The 19,437-nt window shown below is 52.8% G+C and overlaps 1 protein-coding gene and 1 long non-coding RNA gene across 3 annotated transcripts in view; both read left to right on the top strand.

Moving 5' to 3' along the window:
- OSBP2 (oxysterol binding protein 2) overlaps window positions 1-19,437 on the top strand; it is a 105,509-nt gene that overhangs the window by 28,169 nt on the left and 57,903 nt on the right. The window lies entirely within an intron of this gene.
- On the top strand, window positions 479-17,800 carry LOC127463662 (uncharacterized). Its single transcript, XR_007900908.1, has 3 exons — window positions 479-652; window positions 7,379-7,731; window positions 16,703-17,800. It is a non-coding gene; the product is annotated as an uncharacterized LOC127463662 (long non-coding RNA).

The following is a 19,437-nucleotide window of genomic DNA, read 5'->3' as shown; positions in this document are numbered from 1 at the left end:
TCCAGGGGTACAGTGTGAGCTCAGCTTTAAGAGTCACCTTGGGGAAGGTTGGGGTTGGTTCAGTGCCCCAGGAAACCCCTCAGCTTCCCCGTGGGAAGTGCTGCTGTGTGCACAGCAAACCCCCAGCGCTGAGGGGGGACCCAGGGCACGGGTGTGAGGGGTTGGAGGAACAGCAGAACTCCGAGTGCTGATGGTGGGAACTGGGGGGGAACAAACCCCAGCCCTGGGCTGATGTGGCTTCTGAGCAGTGGGTGGTCACACAAGGGCAGGCAGATGTTGATTCATGTGTCAAACACCCATTTCCCAGGATTGTTGAAGCATGATGTGTGTCAGGGCACGGGCATCCATGGATGGATGAAGCTTTCCAGGGCCTAAAGGGGCTCCAGGAGAGCTGGAGAGGGACTGGGGACAAGGGCCTGGAGGGACAGGATAAGGGGGAACGGCTTCCCACTGCCAGAGGGCAGGGATAGATGGGATACTGGGAACCAATTGTTCCCTGTGAGGGAACCTGGCACAGGTTGCCCAGAGCAGCTGTGGCTGCCCCTGGATCCCTGGAAGTGTCCAAGGCCAGGTTGGACGGGGCTTGGAGCAACCTGGGCTAGTGGAAGGTGTCCCTGCCCATGGCAGGGGGTGGCACTGGATGGGCTTTAAGGTTCCTTCCAACCCAAACCATTCCATGATTCCCTGATTCTAAGTATTGTGAACTCTCTGTCCCTTAAAATTCCAGCTCTGGAATATGCAAATGCAGGGGGAGAGCACATCTGAAGTTCCTGGGCACACTTGTTTATCTGGGCAGAGTGACACTGTGCTGGTCCCACCTGCAGTGAGCTGGTTGTGGAGGCTGATGGTCCAGGAACATCCATAATGGGATGTGAGTCCTTTATCTGGGTGAGTGTGTGGAAAAGGGTCTCCTGGAGAGGTGGGTGTGTGGCTTCACCTTCCCCTTTTGGCCCGTGGGTGATGCTGGGGAGACGTGGAGGGGCCATGGAGCTGCAGCCCAGCCCGGGGCCGTGGGAGCCTGTCAGCAACACTGCCCCAGAGCCAGGCACAGTTATTTTGGTTTGTCTCTTCCCACAAAAATAGCAAGTGCAGAGACTTGCTGTCCTGAGGCTCTGGCCGTGCTGAGTTCCTCACTCAGGGCTGAGGGCAGGGCAGCAGCAGTGCTGGTGTGGCTGTGCTGACTCAGCTGCCATCCAGCCTAGGGAGCTCAGGGGAGATCAAAACCACACACACTCCTCTTATTCCAGGCTTTTCTGATCTCATCTGAGGGGATAAGACACTCTGTGAGCAGGTGCTGAGTCCTTGTGCTGTGGAGGTAGAGCTGAGGAGATCACTGCGTTACTTTGTGCTTTCATGTTCGCCTGGCTGATGGTGTTTTGTCCCAGTTAGAGATCTTTTCATTAAGGTAAAGAGTTTGGGTGTTAGGTTTGACCGTTTTGCTTGAATCAAAATAAAATTCCTAGTGTTGTGTCCCTGTGAGTGCTGGGTGAGCCCTGGGGTGGGTGTTAAAGGTGGAAGGAGGAGACTCTGGATTTGCTGAAGAAGTCCTTGGGTCCTTCAGGTCTGCTCACATGGGGAATTGTCTGAATTGGCTCCTCTTACCCTGAGTGATCCCCCAAAGCCGTGTTGTTTTCCAGGGCTGCTCTGCAGAGCCCAGATGGGCTCCAGTGGGCACAGAGGGTGGTGAGGAGCCATTTGGATTTGTGCTGACGAGGAGGAACATCAGTGACTCTCACAGGCTGTGTCTCTGCAGGAATCAGTGCTCCCTCACTGCCTTCAGGGTGTTTGAGATTTGATGGGTGTTGGACTGGCAAATTGGGATAACTCTGCACGTACCTTGACTACTGGGAGAGCATTTTGGGGTGGATGAAAAGAGTCTGTGGAAGTGTTTTTAACTTGCTTGCTGGCTGGAGCTGTGCACCCAGAGAGGCCATTTCACAGGTCTGATTTTCATGTCTGTTTTTAAGAAACAGCAAAACCTGTCCCCAGAGCAAGTGTGAGATGGGAGACTTTGCTGTTCCCTGTGCTGTGTAGCTGGAGGAGCTCTGGTTTCCCCTCTGTCTGGTGCAGAGCTGGGACTATTTTGGTAACAAGCTGTGACCTGGGACACTGGTACTGAGAAATGTGGCCTGGGCTCTCTGTCCTCATCCTGCTTCCTGGGGAGAAACCTGCCTGGGGATCCCAGGGGATTAGTGGCAGAAAGTGAGAGTAGAGCTGAGCTGCTGGCTTAGCTCTGCTCAATTACCACGTGTGCTTAATTCCTCTCAAACACATGTGTAGTGTCACAGGAGGACAGCAGGGTCCCACACCTGACTGGACAGCTCACCTTTAGCCTCTGTTCAGACAAACCTGGCGTTCCTGTTCCTAGTTGGGATTACAAAGTGTTGGTAAAGTTGTAGTAAACTTGATTTGCCCACATGGTTCCAAGCTCCATCACCTGCTTTCATCAGTGCTGGGTATGACCCTGTGCTGTTCTCTATCCTGAAAATCAGATTTCTGTGCTCACCCCCTGTATTTGGTGACTGTGGTTGGTTGATATTCTTTAAGAAAAAAATATAAAAATATGTATAAAACTATCCTTTGTGTTTAGGGCAATATCATGAGATACAGAAATTATATGAGTGATGAATGTATGGGGATTGGATTGTTTTCTTGGCTCTGTGATGAGGGGGTCTGTCCCCCGTATTTTAAACACTGGGAAAACTCCCCAGAATGGACTTGGGCTGCTTGGGGAGGGAGTTGGTGACTCCTTTTGCCCCCCCTGCTTGGCGGTTCCTGGGAGGAGAGAGGGTGAAGGCCATGCTGTGATTCAGGAGCAGATTCCAGGCTGGCTTAAGGTGGTTTTGGTGTTCATGGAACTAAAATCCAGGAATTCACTGGATGGATCAGTGCTGGTATCTGTGCCAGGGCCAACTTACCTACCAACTGTGTTCAGAGGTGTCTGGTTCCTTTGGCTGGGGCTGAAGACAGCACAGCAAAAACAATGGGAATTGGTAAGAAAAGTGGAAAAGATAAAATGTAGGTTTACTCCATGTGCAGCTGTGATGTTGTCCCTGGAGAGGCCCTGGCTCTCCCCATGTTGGCTCAGAGGGTTTTCAGCAGAACTTAAAAAAACAAAATCAAACCAAAAAAACAAACAGGCACAAGATTAACCAGACAAATAAAACCTCCTCCACCAAGGGAAGGGGGATGATGGAAAGTAAATTTTCCATCTGGAAGAACAACAGCTGAAGGTGCCACGTGGGAGATGGTCAGTGCTGCACAAAATGTGCCGGAGCACAAGTCTGATGAGGAGCTGAGGGAGCTGGGGGGGCTCAGCCTGGAGCAAAGGAGGCTCAGGGGGGACCTTCTGGCTCTGCAAGTCCCTGACAGGAGGGGGGAGCCGGGGGGGGTCGGGCTCTGCTGCCAGGGAACAAGGGACAGGAGGAGAGGGAACGGCCTCCAGCTGTGCCAGGGGAGGACCAGGTTGGATATTGGGAAAATTTCTTCATGGAAAGGGTGGTCAGGCACTGGCACAGCTGCCCAGGGCAGGGGTGGAGTCCCCATCCCTGGAAGTGTTCAAAAAACATGGATGTGGCACCTGGGGACACGGGTTAGTGTGAACATGGTGGTGGTGATGGGTTGACAGCTGGACTTAAAGGTCTCTTTCAACCTGAATGATTCTGTGACTGAGTCTATGAAAAGTTGAGGACAAGTGCCTATAACAAAAAGAAAGAGGAAATTATCAGGTCATAGGTTTAAATGGAGCAGGAATAATTAATACTTTGTTCAACACCCAGTTAAATTGTGGCACTCGCTGCGGGGAGCCAGAAAATCCAGAAAGACTCAACAGGTTTGGGCACAGTTTCATCTCTTGGGTTACAAGCTCTAACTCTCTGTGTGCAGAATGTGACCCAGGAGGTCCTCAGGCAGCACAGCACTGTAAGTGAAGGAGCAGTGCCCAGAGGAACCACTGCCTGTGCCCTGTCCCGTTATCTTGTTCCCAAAATACCAGTTACACCTTGCTTGCCAGGGGAGAGATGGAATTGCCTGAGCTGACCTCGTTCAACCATCCTGGGAAGGATTCACTTTGAAACCAGCACCCTGTGGTGTGGCTCTGGGATTTGGGATAACCAGATTTGACTGCTTGGGTTGTCTGGTTATTCTTCCTGCCTTAATCCATTGCTCTCTTCTTGGCAAGCAGGGCAGCTTTTTGGACTGCAGGAGAATGGGAGGTCTGAGTGGTGCCAGGGGAAGGAGGAGGGTTGTTGTTGGTGGTGGTGATGCCTTCTGCCCTGGTCCTGGGGTGAGTTTCTGCTGCAGCAGAGTGGAAAGGGAAGATCCAGCTCTGGAGAGGAACACTGGAGCCGTGTTCCCCACCCCAGGGTTGTTGTGCAGTTGGGTGGGTGAGACCCAAGGGACAGCTCAAACCAGCAAGTGGTTCCCCTTCAGTGTCCTGGCTCCAGCCTTTATAGTGGCATTAAAAAATAACCATCATGAATTATTCCTCGGCTTTCCCTTTAATTGCTCTAGTGATAATGTTACTTTTGTTCCTTGATTTATCAGGGCTGTTTTTTGTCCTTTTTCCAAGTTTGTTTGCAAAAGCTGTTTTGACTTGGGCCTGTGACACTGCAAAGCATCTGCCACCTTCCCTGCCCTGCTCTGTGAATTATCCCCTTGTTGTCCTCCCCTGGCCTCCCAGAAGCTCCTGGCCAGGTGGCCTTGGTTTGTGCCTCTGCTTTGGCTGTGGCAGGACAGGACAATCCCTGTCATTGTTGTCCTTGTGCCCTCGACTCCAGCTCATCTCTGGCTGTAACAGTCCTGCTATTTCCAGCTCTTTGGACAAAAGCATTCCCTTTTCCCCTCCTCCTGTGAGTTCCTCCATCACTGTGAGCTGTTTTCCTTCTGCTGGAGAGCTCCTGTCTGGAGGCACTGGCTGCCAGCTCTCTGTCACCTTGCTCTTCTAATTGCCTCTTTACCTTGGAGTCTTGATTTTCCCAGGATAGCTGGCTGCTGTTAACTATGCCAGGAGCTGCTGCCATGGGAAATAGAATTGACAGTGCTGCTGAGGTGGAGCTCTTTGCTTGGGTTTCCTGCTCTCAATGATTCCTGTTTCCTCTCAGTGCCTTCTGTGCTCGCTTGTGTTCCCTCCTGCAGTGCCAGGATGCTCTGCCCCTCCCATATCCCTGTTCCCTTGGATCAGGATGGGTTACTCCATCTCAGCCACCACCAGTGAGCTGCAGCCAACCCTTCAGCTCCTCCTGGCTGACCCGGGCCAGGAAGGCTCTGACAGGGATCTGGACAGGCTGGATCCAGGGGCCCAGGCCAGAGGTGTGAGGGACAACAAGGCCAAGTGTCGGGTCCTGCCCTTGGGTCACCACCACCCCATGGAATGCTCCAGGCTGGGGCAGATGGGCTGGAAAGCTGGAAAAGGCCCTGGGGAGCTGGTGACAGTGGCTGGACACGAGCCCGGGTGTGCCCAGGGGGCAGGAGGCCAATGGCCCCTGGGCTGTGCCAGCCCTGCTGTGTCCCAGCCCCAGGGCAGGGCCCGTCCCTGTGCTGGCACTGCTGGGGCACCTCCAGCCCTGGGGGCACTTCTGGGCCCCTCAGACAAGAGACACTGAGGGGCTGGAGCGTGTGCAGGGAAGGGAAGGGAGCTGGGAAGGGGCTGGAGCAGCAGGAGGGGCTGAGGGAGCTGGGGGGGCTCAGCCTGGAAAAAAGGAGGCTCAGGGGGGACCTTCTGGCTCTGCAAGTCCCTGACAGGAGGGGGGAGCCGGGGAGGAAGTGTCTTCCAGTTGTACCAGGGGAGGTTTAGGTTGGATATTGGGAAAATTTCTTCATGGAAAGAAGTGGCTGAGTGCCCAGGAAATCACAGGTGATGGGGCTGTTGGTAGGCATCCTAATCATGGGGGTTTCGGTCCTGATGGATGAAGAAAGTGGTCTGAACACGTGTCTGGCATAAGAAATTAAAGTGACACACAGAAAAAAAGGGGTTTCCTATTTTTGTTGCTTTTAGAGTGTGTTTGTTCAGCCTGGGAATTTTTCTTTGGCTTGGGAATTTTGCAGGCCTAGATCTGGGAGGGGCAGGAGAGTGAGTGCTTGATCAAGTTGAGTGTCTGATCCTGATGGATGGACATCCAGCTGAAATGGGCTGTGAACATCTGAGATCCACAAGGCATGGAGTGACAGAACAAGGGAGAATGGCTTTAAAATGAGAGTAGGTTTGGATGGAATATTGGGAAGGTCCCCACCTGTGAGGGTGGGGAGGCCCTGGCCCAGGTTGCCCAGAGAAGCTGTGGCTGCCCCTGGATCCCTGGATTGGATGGGGCTTGGAGCAACCTGGGATAATGGAAGGAGTCCCTGCCCATGGCAGGGGGTGGGACTGGCTGGTGTTTAAGGTCCTTCCAACCAAACCAGTGTAGGGTTCTCTTGTCTACAGAGCCTCCAACTGCTCCTGGCTGCTGCCTGGCAGTGCAAACATGAGGAGGATGAGAGGAATCTTGAGGATTTTCTATTTCACAGCCCAGGAACTGCTTCCCTCCTCCCCCCCACCCCCCTTGGCTTTTTTCTAATCTGTTATAATTCTCCTGCTGCTGCTTTCCTGGTCTCCACCTCCCTTCCCTGTCGGGGTGGAGTAACCCCAGGACTGTACTTCCCTCCTGGCTGTGCTGCTGATCTTCCCCTTGTTTCCCAGGTACAACATGCTGTTCTCTGCTATTCTTTCCCAGATGTAATCCCTGATAATCATTCCCAGCGAAGGAACACAGAAAATGGTCCTTACATAACAGCAGGACTGACCCATTCCAGCAGGAGCTCAGTATTTAGGCCATTCCCGCTGCTCCGGCCTCGTCCTCCGGAGCGAGCGAAGGAGCCACGTGGCTGCTCAGTCCTCACTGCAGAGGTATCCCTGCCCGTGGCAGGGGGTGGAACCAGATGGACTTTAAGATCCCTTCCAACCCAAACCATTCCATGATTCTGTGACAGGACAATGGGGAATGGCTTTCCAAACTAAGATTCCCAGCTTTCTGGAAAAACACACATGGAAAGGGGCTGGACACACAGGTAAAGCAGAACTTCATCCACTGGGAGAACCAAAGGGCAGCAGTACCTGAAGGGAACCTACAAGAAGAGTTGGAGAGGGACATTGGACAAGGGCCTGGAGTGCCAGGACAAGGGGGAATGGCTTCCCACTGCCAGAGGACAGTGTTAGATGGGATACTGGGAAGGAATTGCTCCCTATGAGGATGGGGAGGCCCTGACACAGGTTGCCCAGAGCAGCTGTGGCTGCCTCTGGATCCCTGCAAGTGTCCAAGGCCAGGCTGGACGGGGCTTGGAGCAACCTGGGCTGGTGGAAGGTGTCCCTGCCCATGGCAGGGGGTGGCACTGGATGGGCTTTAAGGTCCCTCCCAACTCAAACCTTCCATGATTCCATGATTCAGAGGGGGGTGGGAAGTGATGTCACAGCTCCTGGAGCTCTGCAGTTCTGCAGGACATGCACTTCACCTGCCCAGCAGCACCACCCATCCCCAGCACCTGCCCTGCCTTGTGCTGCTGCCCAGGGCACAGGGGGATGAGGGAGTGCTGGTGCTCTGCTCCCCGAGCAGTCACCTCTGCTCTGCCCCTCCTGCCCTGTTTCAGGGCTCCTTGGATCCCTGGAGGAGCTGCACTCCACAGGCTGTGTGTGGTGAGCCAGGCCCGGCTGGACGGCTCCTCCCTGGAACTTTTTGGGCTCCTGTGTGCTCGGTGTTCCTGGTGAGGCTGTTTAATAACCCCTGAACATAAATAATGGAACGTGATGGAGCAGAGGAGGGTGTAGGGGGCTGGGAAGGGCTGGCACTGCAGGAGCAGAGCGGGGTGGGCAGGAGGCTCCGCTCACGCTGGAGCTCGGGAAGATGCTCCTGCTGGAGGAGGGGGGTGGAATGTGCAGCACGAGGATACTGGGGGAGGTTTAGATTGGTTATTAGGGAAAATTCCTTCATGGAGAGGGTTGTCCTACCCTGGCACAGCTGCCCAGGGCAGTGGTGCAGTCCCCGTCCCTGGAGGGGTTTAACAGCCCTGTGGGTGTGGCACTTGGGGACACGGTCAGTGGTGGCCTTGGCAGTGCTGGGGGATGGTTGGACTTGATGGTCTCAGAGGGCTTTTCCAACCTTAATGATTCCATTATTCTATGAAGTTTGCTGGCACATCAGGGCCTTTCTTTCCTCACCAGAGTGACCTGGGACAGCTGCAGTGAAGGAAAAGGCTCTTTTTTGGCTGAGCTGATGCAGAAGGAGTTTGGTGCAGGTCCACAGGGAGGAGAAATCCTTCTCAGCCCTTGCTCAGTCCTGCGCCGTGGCTGTGGGAGCTGGGAGGGGGGGAATGATTCAGGAGCTGAAGTAACCAACTGCAGACATCAGGTGCAGGGCAGTTCACCCTGTGGAAGGTGGAGAGCAAATGTTTCACCAGCAAAAATGGGAGAGAGATTAATTCCTACAGTGACAATTGTGCTATTCCTTGAGTTGATAAGTATCAAGGTGGCAGAATGCTCTCTGCTGTGCCATGTCTGTTGGTACTGCAAAGCTGTTCCTGTGTTTCAAACTGCTGTGGGTTGTTGTTGGCTTGTGTTTCTCCTGTGCCCATCTTCTGTGTTTCTTTAAAGTCTGCTTTTTCTTTATTTCATTATTTACAGCCCTCTCACCCCATGCTCTGGACAAACACTGTGTGTGAGTGCATGATTTGTGTTAGGAGATTTATCATTCCATGTTTTCCAGCTGTTTGTAAATCAATGTTTCCTTTCTCTATTTCTTGATGGGCTTTTTTGTGTTGCTTCCATGTGATTTTTTCACTTCCACACATCTTTTTGTCAAGGGAATTTGCCAAGGTCACTTGGCAAGGCTGCAAAGCCAAAACCAATGATACCTGGGCAACTGTGCACATATGGTTAATTAACTCATGGTTAATTATTTCCCTTGGGGAATTACAAATGGAAGTTCGTGCCTTCGCATGGTCATAGAATTACAGAATCATGGAATGTTTTGGGTTGGAGGGACCTTAAAGCTCATCCAGTGCCACCCCCTGCCATGGGCAGGGACACCTCCCACTAGCCCAGGTTGCTCCAAGCCCCATCCAACCTGGCCTTGGACACTTCCAGGGATCCAGGGGCAGCCACAGCTTCTCTGGGCAACCTGTGCCAGGGCCTCCCTAGTGCCAGGGCCTCACCCTGTGTCTGTGTGTCCCAAGTGTGAGGTTCCAGCCTCTCCAGATGAGCCCGGCTTGGGGCTGCCCAGGACACCTGGTGTCAGTGGTACCAGTGGCCCAGGGCAGCATCACCCCCAGTGAGGGCAGGAGGAGACCAAGCCCCTCCAACTGCCTGTGTCCCCCTGAGAGCAGTGCCCCTCCTTGCCCACCATTCCCTGGTGCCACCCAGCCATCACAGTGGCAGCTCTGGGACAGCCCAGCAGAGGCTTTGCCGGGTGTGACAGGGTCAGGATCCCCCCTTGGGAGCAGCCTGCTCTTCATCAGACATGTGCCAGGGGCTGAGGGGTCCCCCTGTCCGTCCTGTTGGCTGCTCCCAGGCTCACACAGCTCCATGTCTGTGAACAAGCCACAGGTACAACAGTTAATCCCAACCAGGCAGAGCATCCCAATTCCCAGTGCCCGGCTCAGCAAGGAAGGACCATCTGCACTGACATTCATCCCAACTCCTGTTATAAGTTCCCAAAATGACAAACCCAGTTAATATTAGCAAGTGCAGCAGAGAAGGAGCGACACGGATCATCCTTCCCACTTCTGCACCCACGCAGGAATGGGGATTTTTCAAATCCCAGGGAATAAACAGTGTGCAGCTGGCAAGGAGCCAGGAGAAAGTCACCCTCGGTGGCAAGGCTATGGAGTTTGAGCAAGAAAACACTTCCATATACTACAAAGTTGTTATTTTTCACAACAGGCAAAGAATGTGGTTTCCTTAAGTACCAGTGACACTCCAGGTTTGGTTCTGGAAGACTAAACTGCTTTTGAAAATATTTGTGCTAAAAATAACACCAAAGCTTTCAACTGCTCCTAGTGCTGTCTAAAATGGGAGCATGCAGCATATTTACATGCTGGAAAACCTTATTGCCTAATGAAGAATCCCAGGTTTCTGGAAAAAGGGACGTGGAAAGGGACTGGACACACAGATAAAGCAAAACTTTATCCAGTGGAAGAACCAAAGGACAGGGCTTTGCGAAGGAAGCCTACAGGAAAGGTGGAGAGGGACGTTGGACAAGGGCCTGGAGTGACAGGCCAAGGGGGAATGGCTTCCCAATGCCAGAGGGCAGGGTTAGATGGGATATTGGGAAGGAATCCTTCCCTGGGAGGGTGGGGAGGCCCTGGCACAGGTTGCCCAGAGCAGCTGTGGCTGCCCCTGGATCCCTGGAAGGGATACTTGGAGCAGCCTGGTCTATGGAAGATGTTCCAAGATGAGCTTTAAGGTTCCTTCCAACCCAAACCAGTCTGGGATTTCAGGATTCCATTCTGCTCTGCACAGTTCCATCCCAGGGGGTTCCCAGTGTAGTTTGATGGCGTGGGTTCCTCATGGAGATGCTGGAACAGGGAGCTGTGGGTGCAGGAAGGAGAAAAAGCCCTGCAGCCGTGTCCTGGCACATCCTGGCTCTTGTGCCTGGAAGTCTTGCTCAGTGCTAGAAATGGACTCTTGTTCCTTATGTTTTTAAGGCAAGTTTCACTTGTAAGTAGTTTTTAATGCCAGGTTTAGTAACACAACGGGGATTTTCATATTATTGGGAGCACCAAGGGGGAGATTACCAGCTTACCTCATCAGTTCAGTGTATTTATTTCAGTGTTATTTTTAGGCATTTAAAATTCCCACGGGCTTTTTTCCTTTACCTGGCACAGAAAAAGGCTGTAGGTAAATCAGTTTTGAACTCTGAAAATAATAACAGTTCTTGCTAATTAGAAGTGAGTCACTAGATGAAAGCTGATCACTTCAACGAGTCTGAAGGCGTCTCTTGGGGGTTGAGCTGGGGCAGGGGTGAGGGTGGCAGAGCTGTTGGACCCTAAGGAGTGAAAGATTGACAGGAAACCCTTCTGGTGTGGGGTTTGGGTCTAATGGAACCCAACAGGTTCTGCTCCTGGCCACAGAAGGGAGAATGGGGTCTGAGCTCCTGAGTGCCACCCTCACAGGGCACAGTGAGTCCCTCAGATGTTCTCCCTGCAGATAAAGGAATTTATCTTTCTTTGGGTCGGATGTGATGCCCTTTGATGTCTTTCTTTGGGTTGTTAGTCGGGGATCAGGGAATTGGTAGGACTCACAGCTTGAGAGGAATGATGGCACCAGTGTACCTGCAGATCTGTGTGTGCCTTCATCCCCACGGGATTTCTGACATTCCTCTGGAAAAGGTGGATGGGATGACTGAGTATACTAAAGTCACAGAATCAAAGAACTGTTTAGGTGGGAAAAGCCCTCTGAGGTCATCAAGTCCAACCTTCCCTCAGCTCTGCCAAGGCCACCACTGACCCATGTCCCCAAGGGCCACATCCACAGGGCTTTTAAATCCCTCCAGGGATGGGGACTCCACCCCTGCCCTGGACAGCTCCTTCCAATGCCTGACAACCCCTTCCATGAAGAAATTCTTCCTGATGTCCAACCTGACCCTCCCCTGGCACAGCTTGAGGCCGTTCCCTCTCCTCCTGTCCCTTGTTCCCTGGGAGCAGAGCCCGACCCCCCCCGGCTCCCCCCTCCTGTCAGGGGGTTGCAGAGCCAGAAGGTCCCCCCTGAGCCTCCTTTGCTCCAGGCTGAGCCCCCCCAGCTCCCTCAGCCCCTCCTGCTGCTCCAGCCCCTTCCCAGCTCCGTTCCCTTCCCTGCACACGCTCCAGCCCCTCAGTGTCTCTTGTCTGAGGGGCCCAGAAGTGCCCCCAGGGCTGGAGGTGCCCCAGCAGTGCCAGCACAGGGACGGGCCCTGCCCTGGGGCTGGGACACAGCAGGGCTGGCACAGCCCAGGGGCCATTGGCCTCCTGCCCCCCCTGGGCACACCCGGGCTCGTGTCCAGCCGCTGTCACCAGCTCCCCAGGCCTTTCTTCCCAGGCAGTTCCAGTCACATGGTGGTTTGCTCTCTGCTTCCATCCGAGCATGCAGCAGGAGCAGGTTGCCCTCTCCTGGCACGTTCCTTCCATGGAATTCTGGCTGAGCTCAGACAGTCGGTGGATTTGCAGGATTGGCCCTGAGGCTCCTCAGTTCTTGCATAAGCCAAGTCCCTGCAGAGGGCTTGGCCTCAGAGGTGCTGAGGGTGTTTCACTGAATCACTGAATTGTTTTGGTTTGAAAAGACCTCCGAGGTCATTGAGTCCAACCTTTGACTGACCACCTCCGTGTCAGCCAGAATTTGCTTCCTGTCCTTGACTTTGTAACCAGCCTTTATAGGACGTTGTAGGAGAGAGGGATTTGTCAGCCAGACTCTGCTTGGACACTCTTTCACGGGGCAGGAGAGTCGGCTCCTCTGGTGGGGCTGGTTGGGAAGAGCTGCTGCTCCTCTCCCTCATTCCAGCTCCTTCCCCAGCCTCAGGCAGAGCCCTCAGGCTGCTCATGGCATGTGGGAACCCCCAAATGCCCCCTACCCACATGCCAGGTTGGAAGCAGCTCATCCAGCTGGGCTGTGCTGGCATCTTGTGGTGCTTGTGCTCCTGCAGCACTTCTGCTCCTCCAGGCTCTGGAATGGGCTCTGATAATCCTTCGGGGTATTTCCCTGCATCCAGCCTGGCAAATTGACAATTCTGCTGGAGTTCAGGAGTCTTTAAGTTAAAATTGTCACTCCAGGGAGTGAGGATCAGCTTCCAGAGGACATAATGCCACTTTTATTCTGCTCAGCTTTTTATTTTATTTGAAGAAAATCTCTGTTGCATAATAAGTTGTAGCTTTTCCCACTGGCTCTGCTGATGAGGTGGGATGCATGCCTGGAGTGCTGCTTCTGCTGGGAGGCAGCAGAGGGGGGGACTGCTGAGGGTCCCAGCTGCCCTGGGATGAGGACATTTTGTCCTCAAGAAGGGCCCAGGGTTTCCACTGCTGGAATATTTATCCATCAGTATTTAAATATTTGTGTCCACATTGATATAATGTTTGTCATCATGGGTGTAACCTGCTCTGAGGCATCATGGGGCTGAATAAAAGGAAAATAAGTTGTTGCCTCCATACAAAAAGAAGTGATTTATCAAAAACCAAGTATGGAATGTATTCCATAACTGTATATTCAAGAGGCTGTACAGATTCTTTAGTCTTATTACCAGAGATGGCAGGAGGTGACAGCTGACCCTGGGGCTGTCCCCTCCCTGGTCTCAGTGTTGCCTGATCACAGATAGATGGACGACAGGAAAACCTGGCCCAGCTGGTGGGGAGGGGGGACCCTGAGCTGGTGTCCCCAGGGACACACAGGGATCCTGATGGGAAGCACATGGCAGGGGGTGTCTCTTGTGGATGCTGGAGCTGCCTCCAGGGGAATCACAGAATCATTTATGTTGGAAAAACCCCCCAAGACCATGGAGTCCAACCATTCCTCACTGAAGGGGATGTTGTGTGAGAGGAGGTGGGAACCTGCAATGCCTGAGGTCCCTGGGGGTTCCTGCAGGTCTCTGCTCCCCTCTCCAGGTCAGGGAGCTCTCCCTGACCCACCCAGGGCCCTGGGAGCACCTTACCAGGGGCTCTCCAGCCTCTCCTGCAGGAGCCCTGTCCTGGGATGAGTGGGAAGCAGTTTGAGCATGGATCCAGCTGCAGCTTTTCCCAGGAGGCTGTGCTGGGAATGAGCCCAGCATGGTCTGGGACAAGTGCTGAGACAAACCCAGTGTGGGGTGCAGAGACACTTCTCCAAGGATGGATGCACCCTGGAGCCTGCTTTTTTTCCATATAAAATGACTTCTCATGGTACTGTAATAACATTATGTTGGCAGGGATGCTGTTCCTGAAGATGGATAACCAGTGGGGTTTTGACCTCACTTATTAGATTTGTAGCTTCAACTAAAAATCCAGCTTTAAGTAGTGTTGCCAATTTAAAATGAGTCTCCTCAGGGAGCAGCTCTCTCTCTGGCAGTAACTCATTCATGAGAAGCCCAAATATTCATTTACAGCTAAAGCTGGGCCAGGGAAGGGAAAACAAGGAGGGCTGAAAGCCTGACAGGATGATAAACACCCAATTTATGGTTCTCTCCCCCAGATGTACTGGTGGGAGCTTAAATTGCTGACAGAGCTGTTCCAAGGGCAGTGGTAGGTGTTACATTTGGGAGCTTGGGAATGCAGTGGTGACATGGCACACAGGGTGATCCCTCAGCTCCTGGCAGGAGGGAGGCTGGAAGGGCTGTGCAGAGCCCTTGGACACAGGCAGCAGCACCAGGAGAAGGACCTGCTGGTGTAAGGTGCTGGCACTGACTTTGGAGAGGATGGAGGGGATAGAAAAGCTGTTCAGACTTTATAAACAGGCTCCTGGGTGCTGCAGGAGGAGGTGTCCCGGTCATGGGGGTGGATTTATTGTTGTCCTCTGCAAAGAGGAGGCTCAGGTTGGACATCAGGAGGAATTTCTTCATGGCAACGGTGGTCAGGCACTGGAACTGCCCAGGAGGAGGTGGAATCCCCATCCCTGGAGGTGTCCAGGGAAGGACTGGCCGTGGCACTCTGCTCTGGACTGGGGGACAAGGTGGGGATGGGGCACGGGGTTGGACTCCATGGTCTTGGAGGTCTTTTCCACCCTCAGTGCTCCTGTGGTTCTGAGCAGGTTGGTTGTTTTCTCGGGCCCAGCTGGTCCTGCTGCCCAGGTTCAGAGCTGTGACCTGCAGCCAGGCCGTGTGCCAGCCAGGGCAATGTTCCTGCTTCCCAGAAATGGTACAGAGTGTGCTCTGTTCCTGGCAGGATTTTCTCCTGGAGCAGTACAGCTCATTTCCCTGGAGGGGGAGGTGGAGCAGTCCTGCCATCCCAGTTACCTGGATGCTGCATGGGGAGGATTGAAAGAGGTCTCCTGCCTAAATCCAGTTCTTGCAGGCTGCAGGGAGTGGTGCAGTCTGTGGAGAGCAGCTGGATCTGTGTTTCTCCATGTGTGACTGGCTCTGGAGCTGGATGGGGTTACGTGTAACCCTCGTGACTCTGCAGAACCAGCAATTCCATTTGCAGTGGTGCTGCATCTCCCTGACTCAGTTCCCAGCTGAGCCACCTCTCTTTTCTTTCTTTTTCTGTGGCTCTGTCATTTTAAGTCAGCTCAGCAAGGGGCCTCTCCCTTCCCTGGGTGATCCTGGAGAGCTTCACCAGGAGGAGCATTTTCCTGCTCCATTTTGCTCCTTAGCATCTTGTTACCAACCAGTGCAAAGAAAATATGCTGTGGGGTTGTGAATATCTGGCTTTGAAAAAGGAAGGGAACTAAAAAAAGTCAAGTTACCCCTGGATTTTGCCTCTGCTCTCCAGCCCTGGCTGCAGGATGGTTGAGCTCCTGCATGAACTTCCTCCAGCAGTTGAGATGTCCATGGGCAGGACTGGGGGTGTGTCATGAAAACATCACATGTGAGCTCTTCCCACTGCTTGTATACACTAAACCAAGGTTATTTTGGTTATTCCATTTACTTCCATCTTGAGGGTGAATTGCATAATGGAAGAACCATTAATCCAAGGTTTCCATAGCGCACAAACCCACTGTGGGACTCAGTGTCACCAAGGAGGGTCTCGTGAGGGTTTTTCTCACTCCAGCAGCATTTTTGAGAGGAATAAAATCAATGAAGGCAGGAGCAAAGTGTAAGGAAGAAGCCAGTTGTTGGGCAAAGCTGCTGAAGAGTCTTCAGGGAGCTGTTTTCTCTGGAGATGACCTTTGTGTCTGACCTTGGCCCAGTTTGGCTTCTGAGCATCCCCTGGTTTTAGATTTGCAGCCTGGAGATGGTGAGATGGGGCTTAAACCACCCTGGACCTGCATGTGGTGTTTCCTGGTGATATCCAGAGGGTGAAATTCTTCTCAATCAGGAAAGAAATCAGAGAATCGTGGAATGGCCTGGGTTGGAAGGGACCTTAAAGATCTTATTCCAACTCCTGTGCCATGGGCAGGGACACCTCCCACTAGCCCAGGTTGCTCCAAGCCCTGTCCAACCTGGCCTTGGACACTGCCAGGGATCCAGGGGCAGCCACAGCTTCTCTGGGCAACCTGTGCCAGGGCCTCCCCACCCTCACAGGGAAGGATTTCATCCCAACATCTCATCTATCCCTGCCCTCTGGCAGTGGGGAGCCATTCCCTGTCCCTCCAGGCCCTTGTAAATAGTCTTTCTCCATCTTTCTTGGAGAATATCCTGAGTTGGGAAGGACCCACAAGGATCACCCAGTCCAACCCCTGGCCCTGCACAGACACCCCAACAATCCCACCCTGTCCCTCAGAGCATCATCCAAACCCTCCTGGAGCTCTGGCAGCCTTGGGGCTGTGCCCACTGCCCTGGGGAGCCTGGGCAGTGCCCAGCCAGCCTCTGGGGGATGCTGATGGGGTGAGATGGGGCTCAGGGGTTTTGCACCATGGAGGTGGATTCTGCTGAATGCAGCGATGGAAAACCGAACATGTGGAGAGAGGGTTGGAGATGTTGGTTGTTGGGATGTGATGCTTTGCCTGTGTTTAAGTGTTTTTAAGAATAAGCCTCTAGTGACAGTAATTCCTTGCAGGGAGAAGAGGAATGAGAAAGTCTAAAACCCAAAGAAACAAAGGTGCCATTATGTTTTACATTTTTCTTCTTTATTTTTTACCCTGTAGATAAATTCTTCCTTTGATGCACAGAGCAAGAGAGAAGGTCCAGTGTTCCCTACTTGGCTGGAGAAGGTTTAAATGCTGAATATGTTTTGCTTTTGAAACTCTGGAGAGTTTTCTTGCAGTGTAAGCACAGGGAGAATGACTTTTGCTAGGAGGGAGGAGAGGACCAGAAAAGGTTTAGAGAAGAGCAAGGCCCTGGCCCAGGTTGCCCAGAGAAGCTGTGGCTGCCCCTGGATCCCTGGAAGTGTCCAAGGCCAGGTTGGATGGGCTTGGAGCAACCTGGGCTGGTGGAAGGTGTCCCTGCCCATGGCAGGGGTGGAATGAGAGGAGTTTTAAGGTCCCTCCAATCCAAACCACTCCATGATTCTGTGATAATTAAGTTCACTTCACACCTGTGTGTTTTTTGGGGGCTCATACTTTAAAAAGCAGGAATTTAGAGAGCTGAGGAACACCAATCCCTTTAGGCAATATTTGAAAAAATCAAATTTTATTAAAATAAACCAAAAAAAGCAAAGGGTGAAGATGTGTTGTGTGTTTTCCAATACACCAAAGGTTTTTGCAGAGGGAAGTGGCCACTTCTCCCTTGTGTCTGCAGGGGGCAGAGACAATCCCTGCAGCTGGAGCAGAGAGATAATTTGACAGTTGGAAATAACTCTGTGCCTACAAAACGCATGAATCCTAAAGCAGGAACACCTGGAATCAGCATACCTGTTTTATTTTATTTTTTTTTCTGTGTTTAGGATATCTAGGCATTTCAAGGCAGTTTTATATTATAATATACAGTAAATTATTATAGTTATTATAATTAATATCTTATATTTAGTATATTATAGAATAATTCAGTGTAGGCAGAAGTGCCCAGAATTATTTTTAGGTGGTTGTAGCATCCTGCTTTCCACAAGGACTCATCGAGGAGCCCATCTGTGTGTCACCCTCAACATGCAGCTCTGCCCTGACGTGCTCCCGAAGAGATCCCAAAGAAGGGGCTGCTTTTATGCTTTGGAAACTTTTAAAAGGTGAAATTTTGGAACTGGAAGCTTTGAAAAGGTGAAATTCCCCAAGTTTCTGTGTTGTCTGAGCCCGCTGGGTGCCTGCCGTGTGCTGGGGCGGCGCAGGGTGAGTGCGGTGAGTGTGGGGTGCAGGGAGAGGAGGAGGAGGAGGAGGAGGAGAGGAGGAGGAGGAGGAGAGGAGGAGGAGGAAGAGGAAGAGGAAGAGGAGGAGGAGAGGAGGAGGAGGAGGAGGAGAGGAGGAGGAGGAGAGGAGAGGAGAGGAGGAGGAGGCACTGCTCGCCCAGGGCTCAGAGCTGCGAGCAGAGGGAAGGGCCGGGCGGAGATGAGGATATGGAGCCTGCGGAGGGCGGCCCGGGGGGAGGCTCTGCTGGGCTCGGAGCCCCCCGAGGCCGATCCCGGCCCGGCCCCGCGCTGGATGAGGAAGAGGTGCTGTGGGAAGCGCAGTACGTAATTCCACGGATCCACTTCCACGGATCCACGCTGCGAGGAGGGAAGGCCGGCTGAGCTCAGCGTGTGTGACCCCAAACTGTGGGGCTTGCTGAGTGCTGGGGCTGCAGCGTGCGGGGTCGGGCTCCTTTTGGGGTGTGTGATGGGTTTGGAAGTGTCTGGGAGAGAGCCTGAAGTTCCTTAGAGACTTAAACTAATATTTCAATTGATAAAGTGATGTTTCCCCCATATGTGAGGGCTCTCCAGAGCTCACAGCAGGTCCTTGTGTGGGGCAGCCCTTCCACCTTCTGTGATGGTCAGGTTGGACGGGGCTTGGAGCAACCTGGGATTAGTGGAAGGTGTGGGGGACTGGATGAGCTTTAAGGTCCTTTCCCACTCAAACCATTCCAGGATTCTACACACTGGGGGGAACCTCTGAATTGGGCAGAAGTTACTTCAGCTGCTCCAAATAAAGTGTTTCTGATTGGTTTATGGTGGCTGAGCTGGAGGTGGAGTTGGTTTGGTCTCACTGATCCTGTCAGACTCTGGATTTTGAAATCATCATTTTTATCAGTTGGTTTTGGATGTGGCAGAGGTGTAAAGATCCTAGAAAATTAGGGACTGTGGATGTTTTTAAGGTTAGTTGGATAATGATGAGAAGAAGAGGAGGTGTCAGGTGAAATGTGCAGCCCTGGACTGCAGGGGGAGGGTGTTGGTGGGCACGGAATGGGAACAGGAGAACAGGGAGTACTTGAAGTGTCTCCACTTCGGTTTGGAATTTCATGAAGCTTGGACAAAGAAATCAGACTAAACCCAAACGACAGCCATCCTCCGACCTTCTCACCTCATTTTCTTCCAGGAACAGTATTTGGAAGGTGGAAGTTGCATTTTTAAAGGTGTTTTTGATGTGGTTTCCTGGAAGGCAAATGATCTGGTGTTGCTGGTAGAGCTGGTGGTCCAGGAGCATGTCTGTGGGATGCTGGGTGTGCCATGGGGAGGTGGATTGTCTCCTTCTGGTTCCCCTCATGTTTGTCCCAGCCTTTCCATGGCCCCTTGACCAGCCCTGGGTGTCCGACCCCCCAACTGCAGTCCCACCTGACCCACCTCCTGAGTTTCAGTTACTCAGCAAGAGGTAACGTTGTGATTCCAGTATTTCCTGTGGAAAGCAAGCAAGGAGAAGTCTCATCCTGACAGAGCAGCAGGGCAGGTAGCACTTCCCAGGCACCTTCTGCTGATCCTGGGAGCCAGGGAACTCTTGCTTTTGAGCAGAATGAGCTAAATTCAGGGATAATCTGTTGTTCA

This window comes from Manacus candei, unplaced genomic scaffold (genome assembly GCF_025592945.1).
Source record: "Manacus candei isolate 608988 ecotype Guabito, Panama unplaced genomic scaffold, ASM2559294v1 h1tg000167l, whole genome shotgun sequence".
Classification (NCBI taxonomy): domain Eukaryota; kingdom Metazoa; phylum Chordata; class Aves; order Passeriformes; family Pipridae; genus Manacus; species Manacus candei.
Note: the sequence above shows the minus strand (reverse complement) of the source record. Positions and strands in the feature narration are given on the sequence as shown.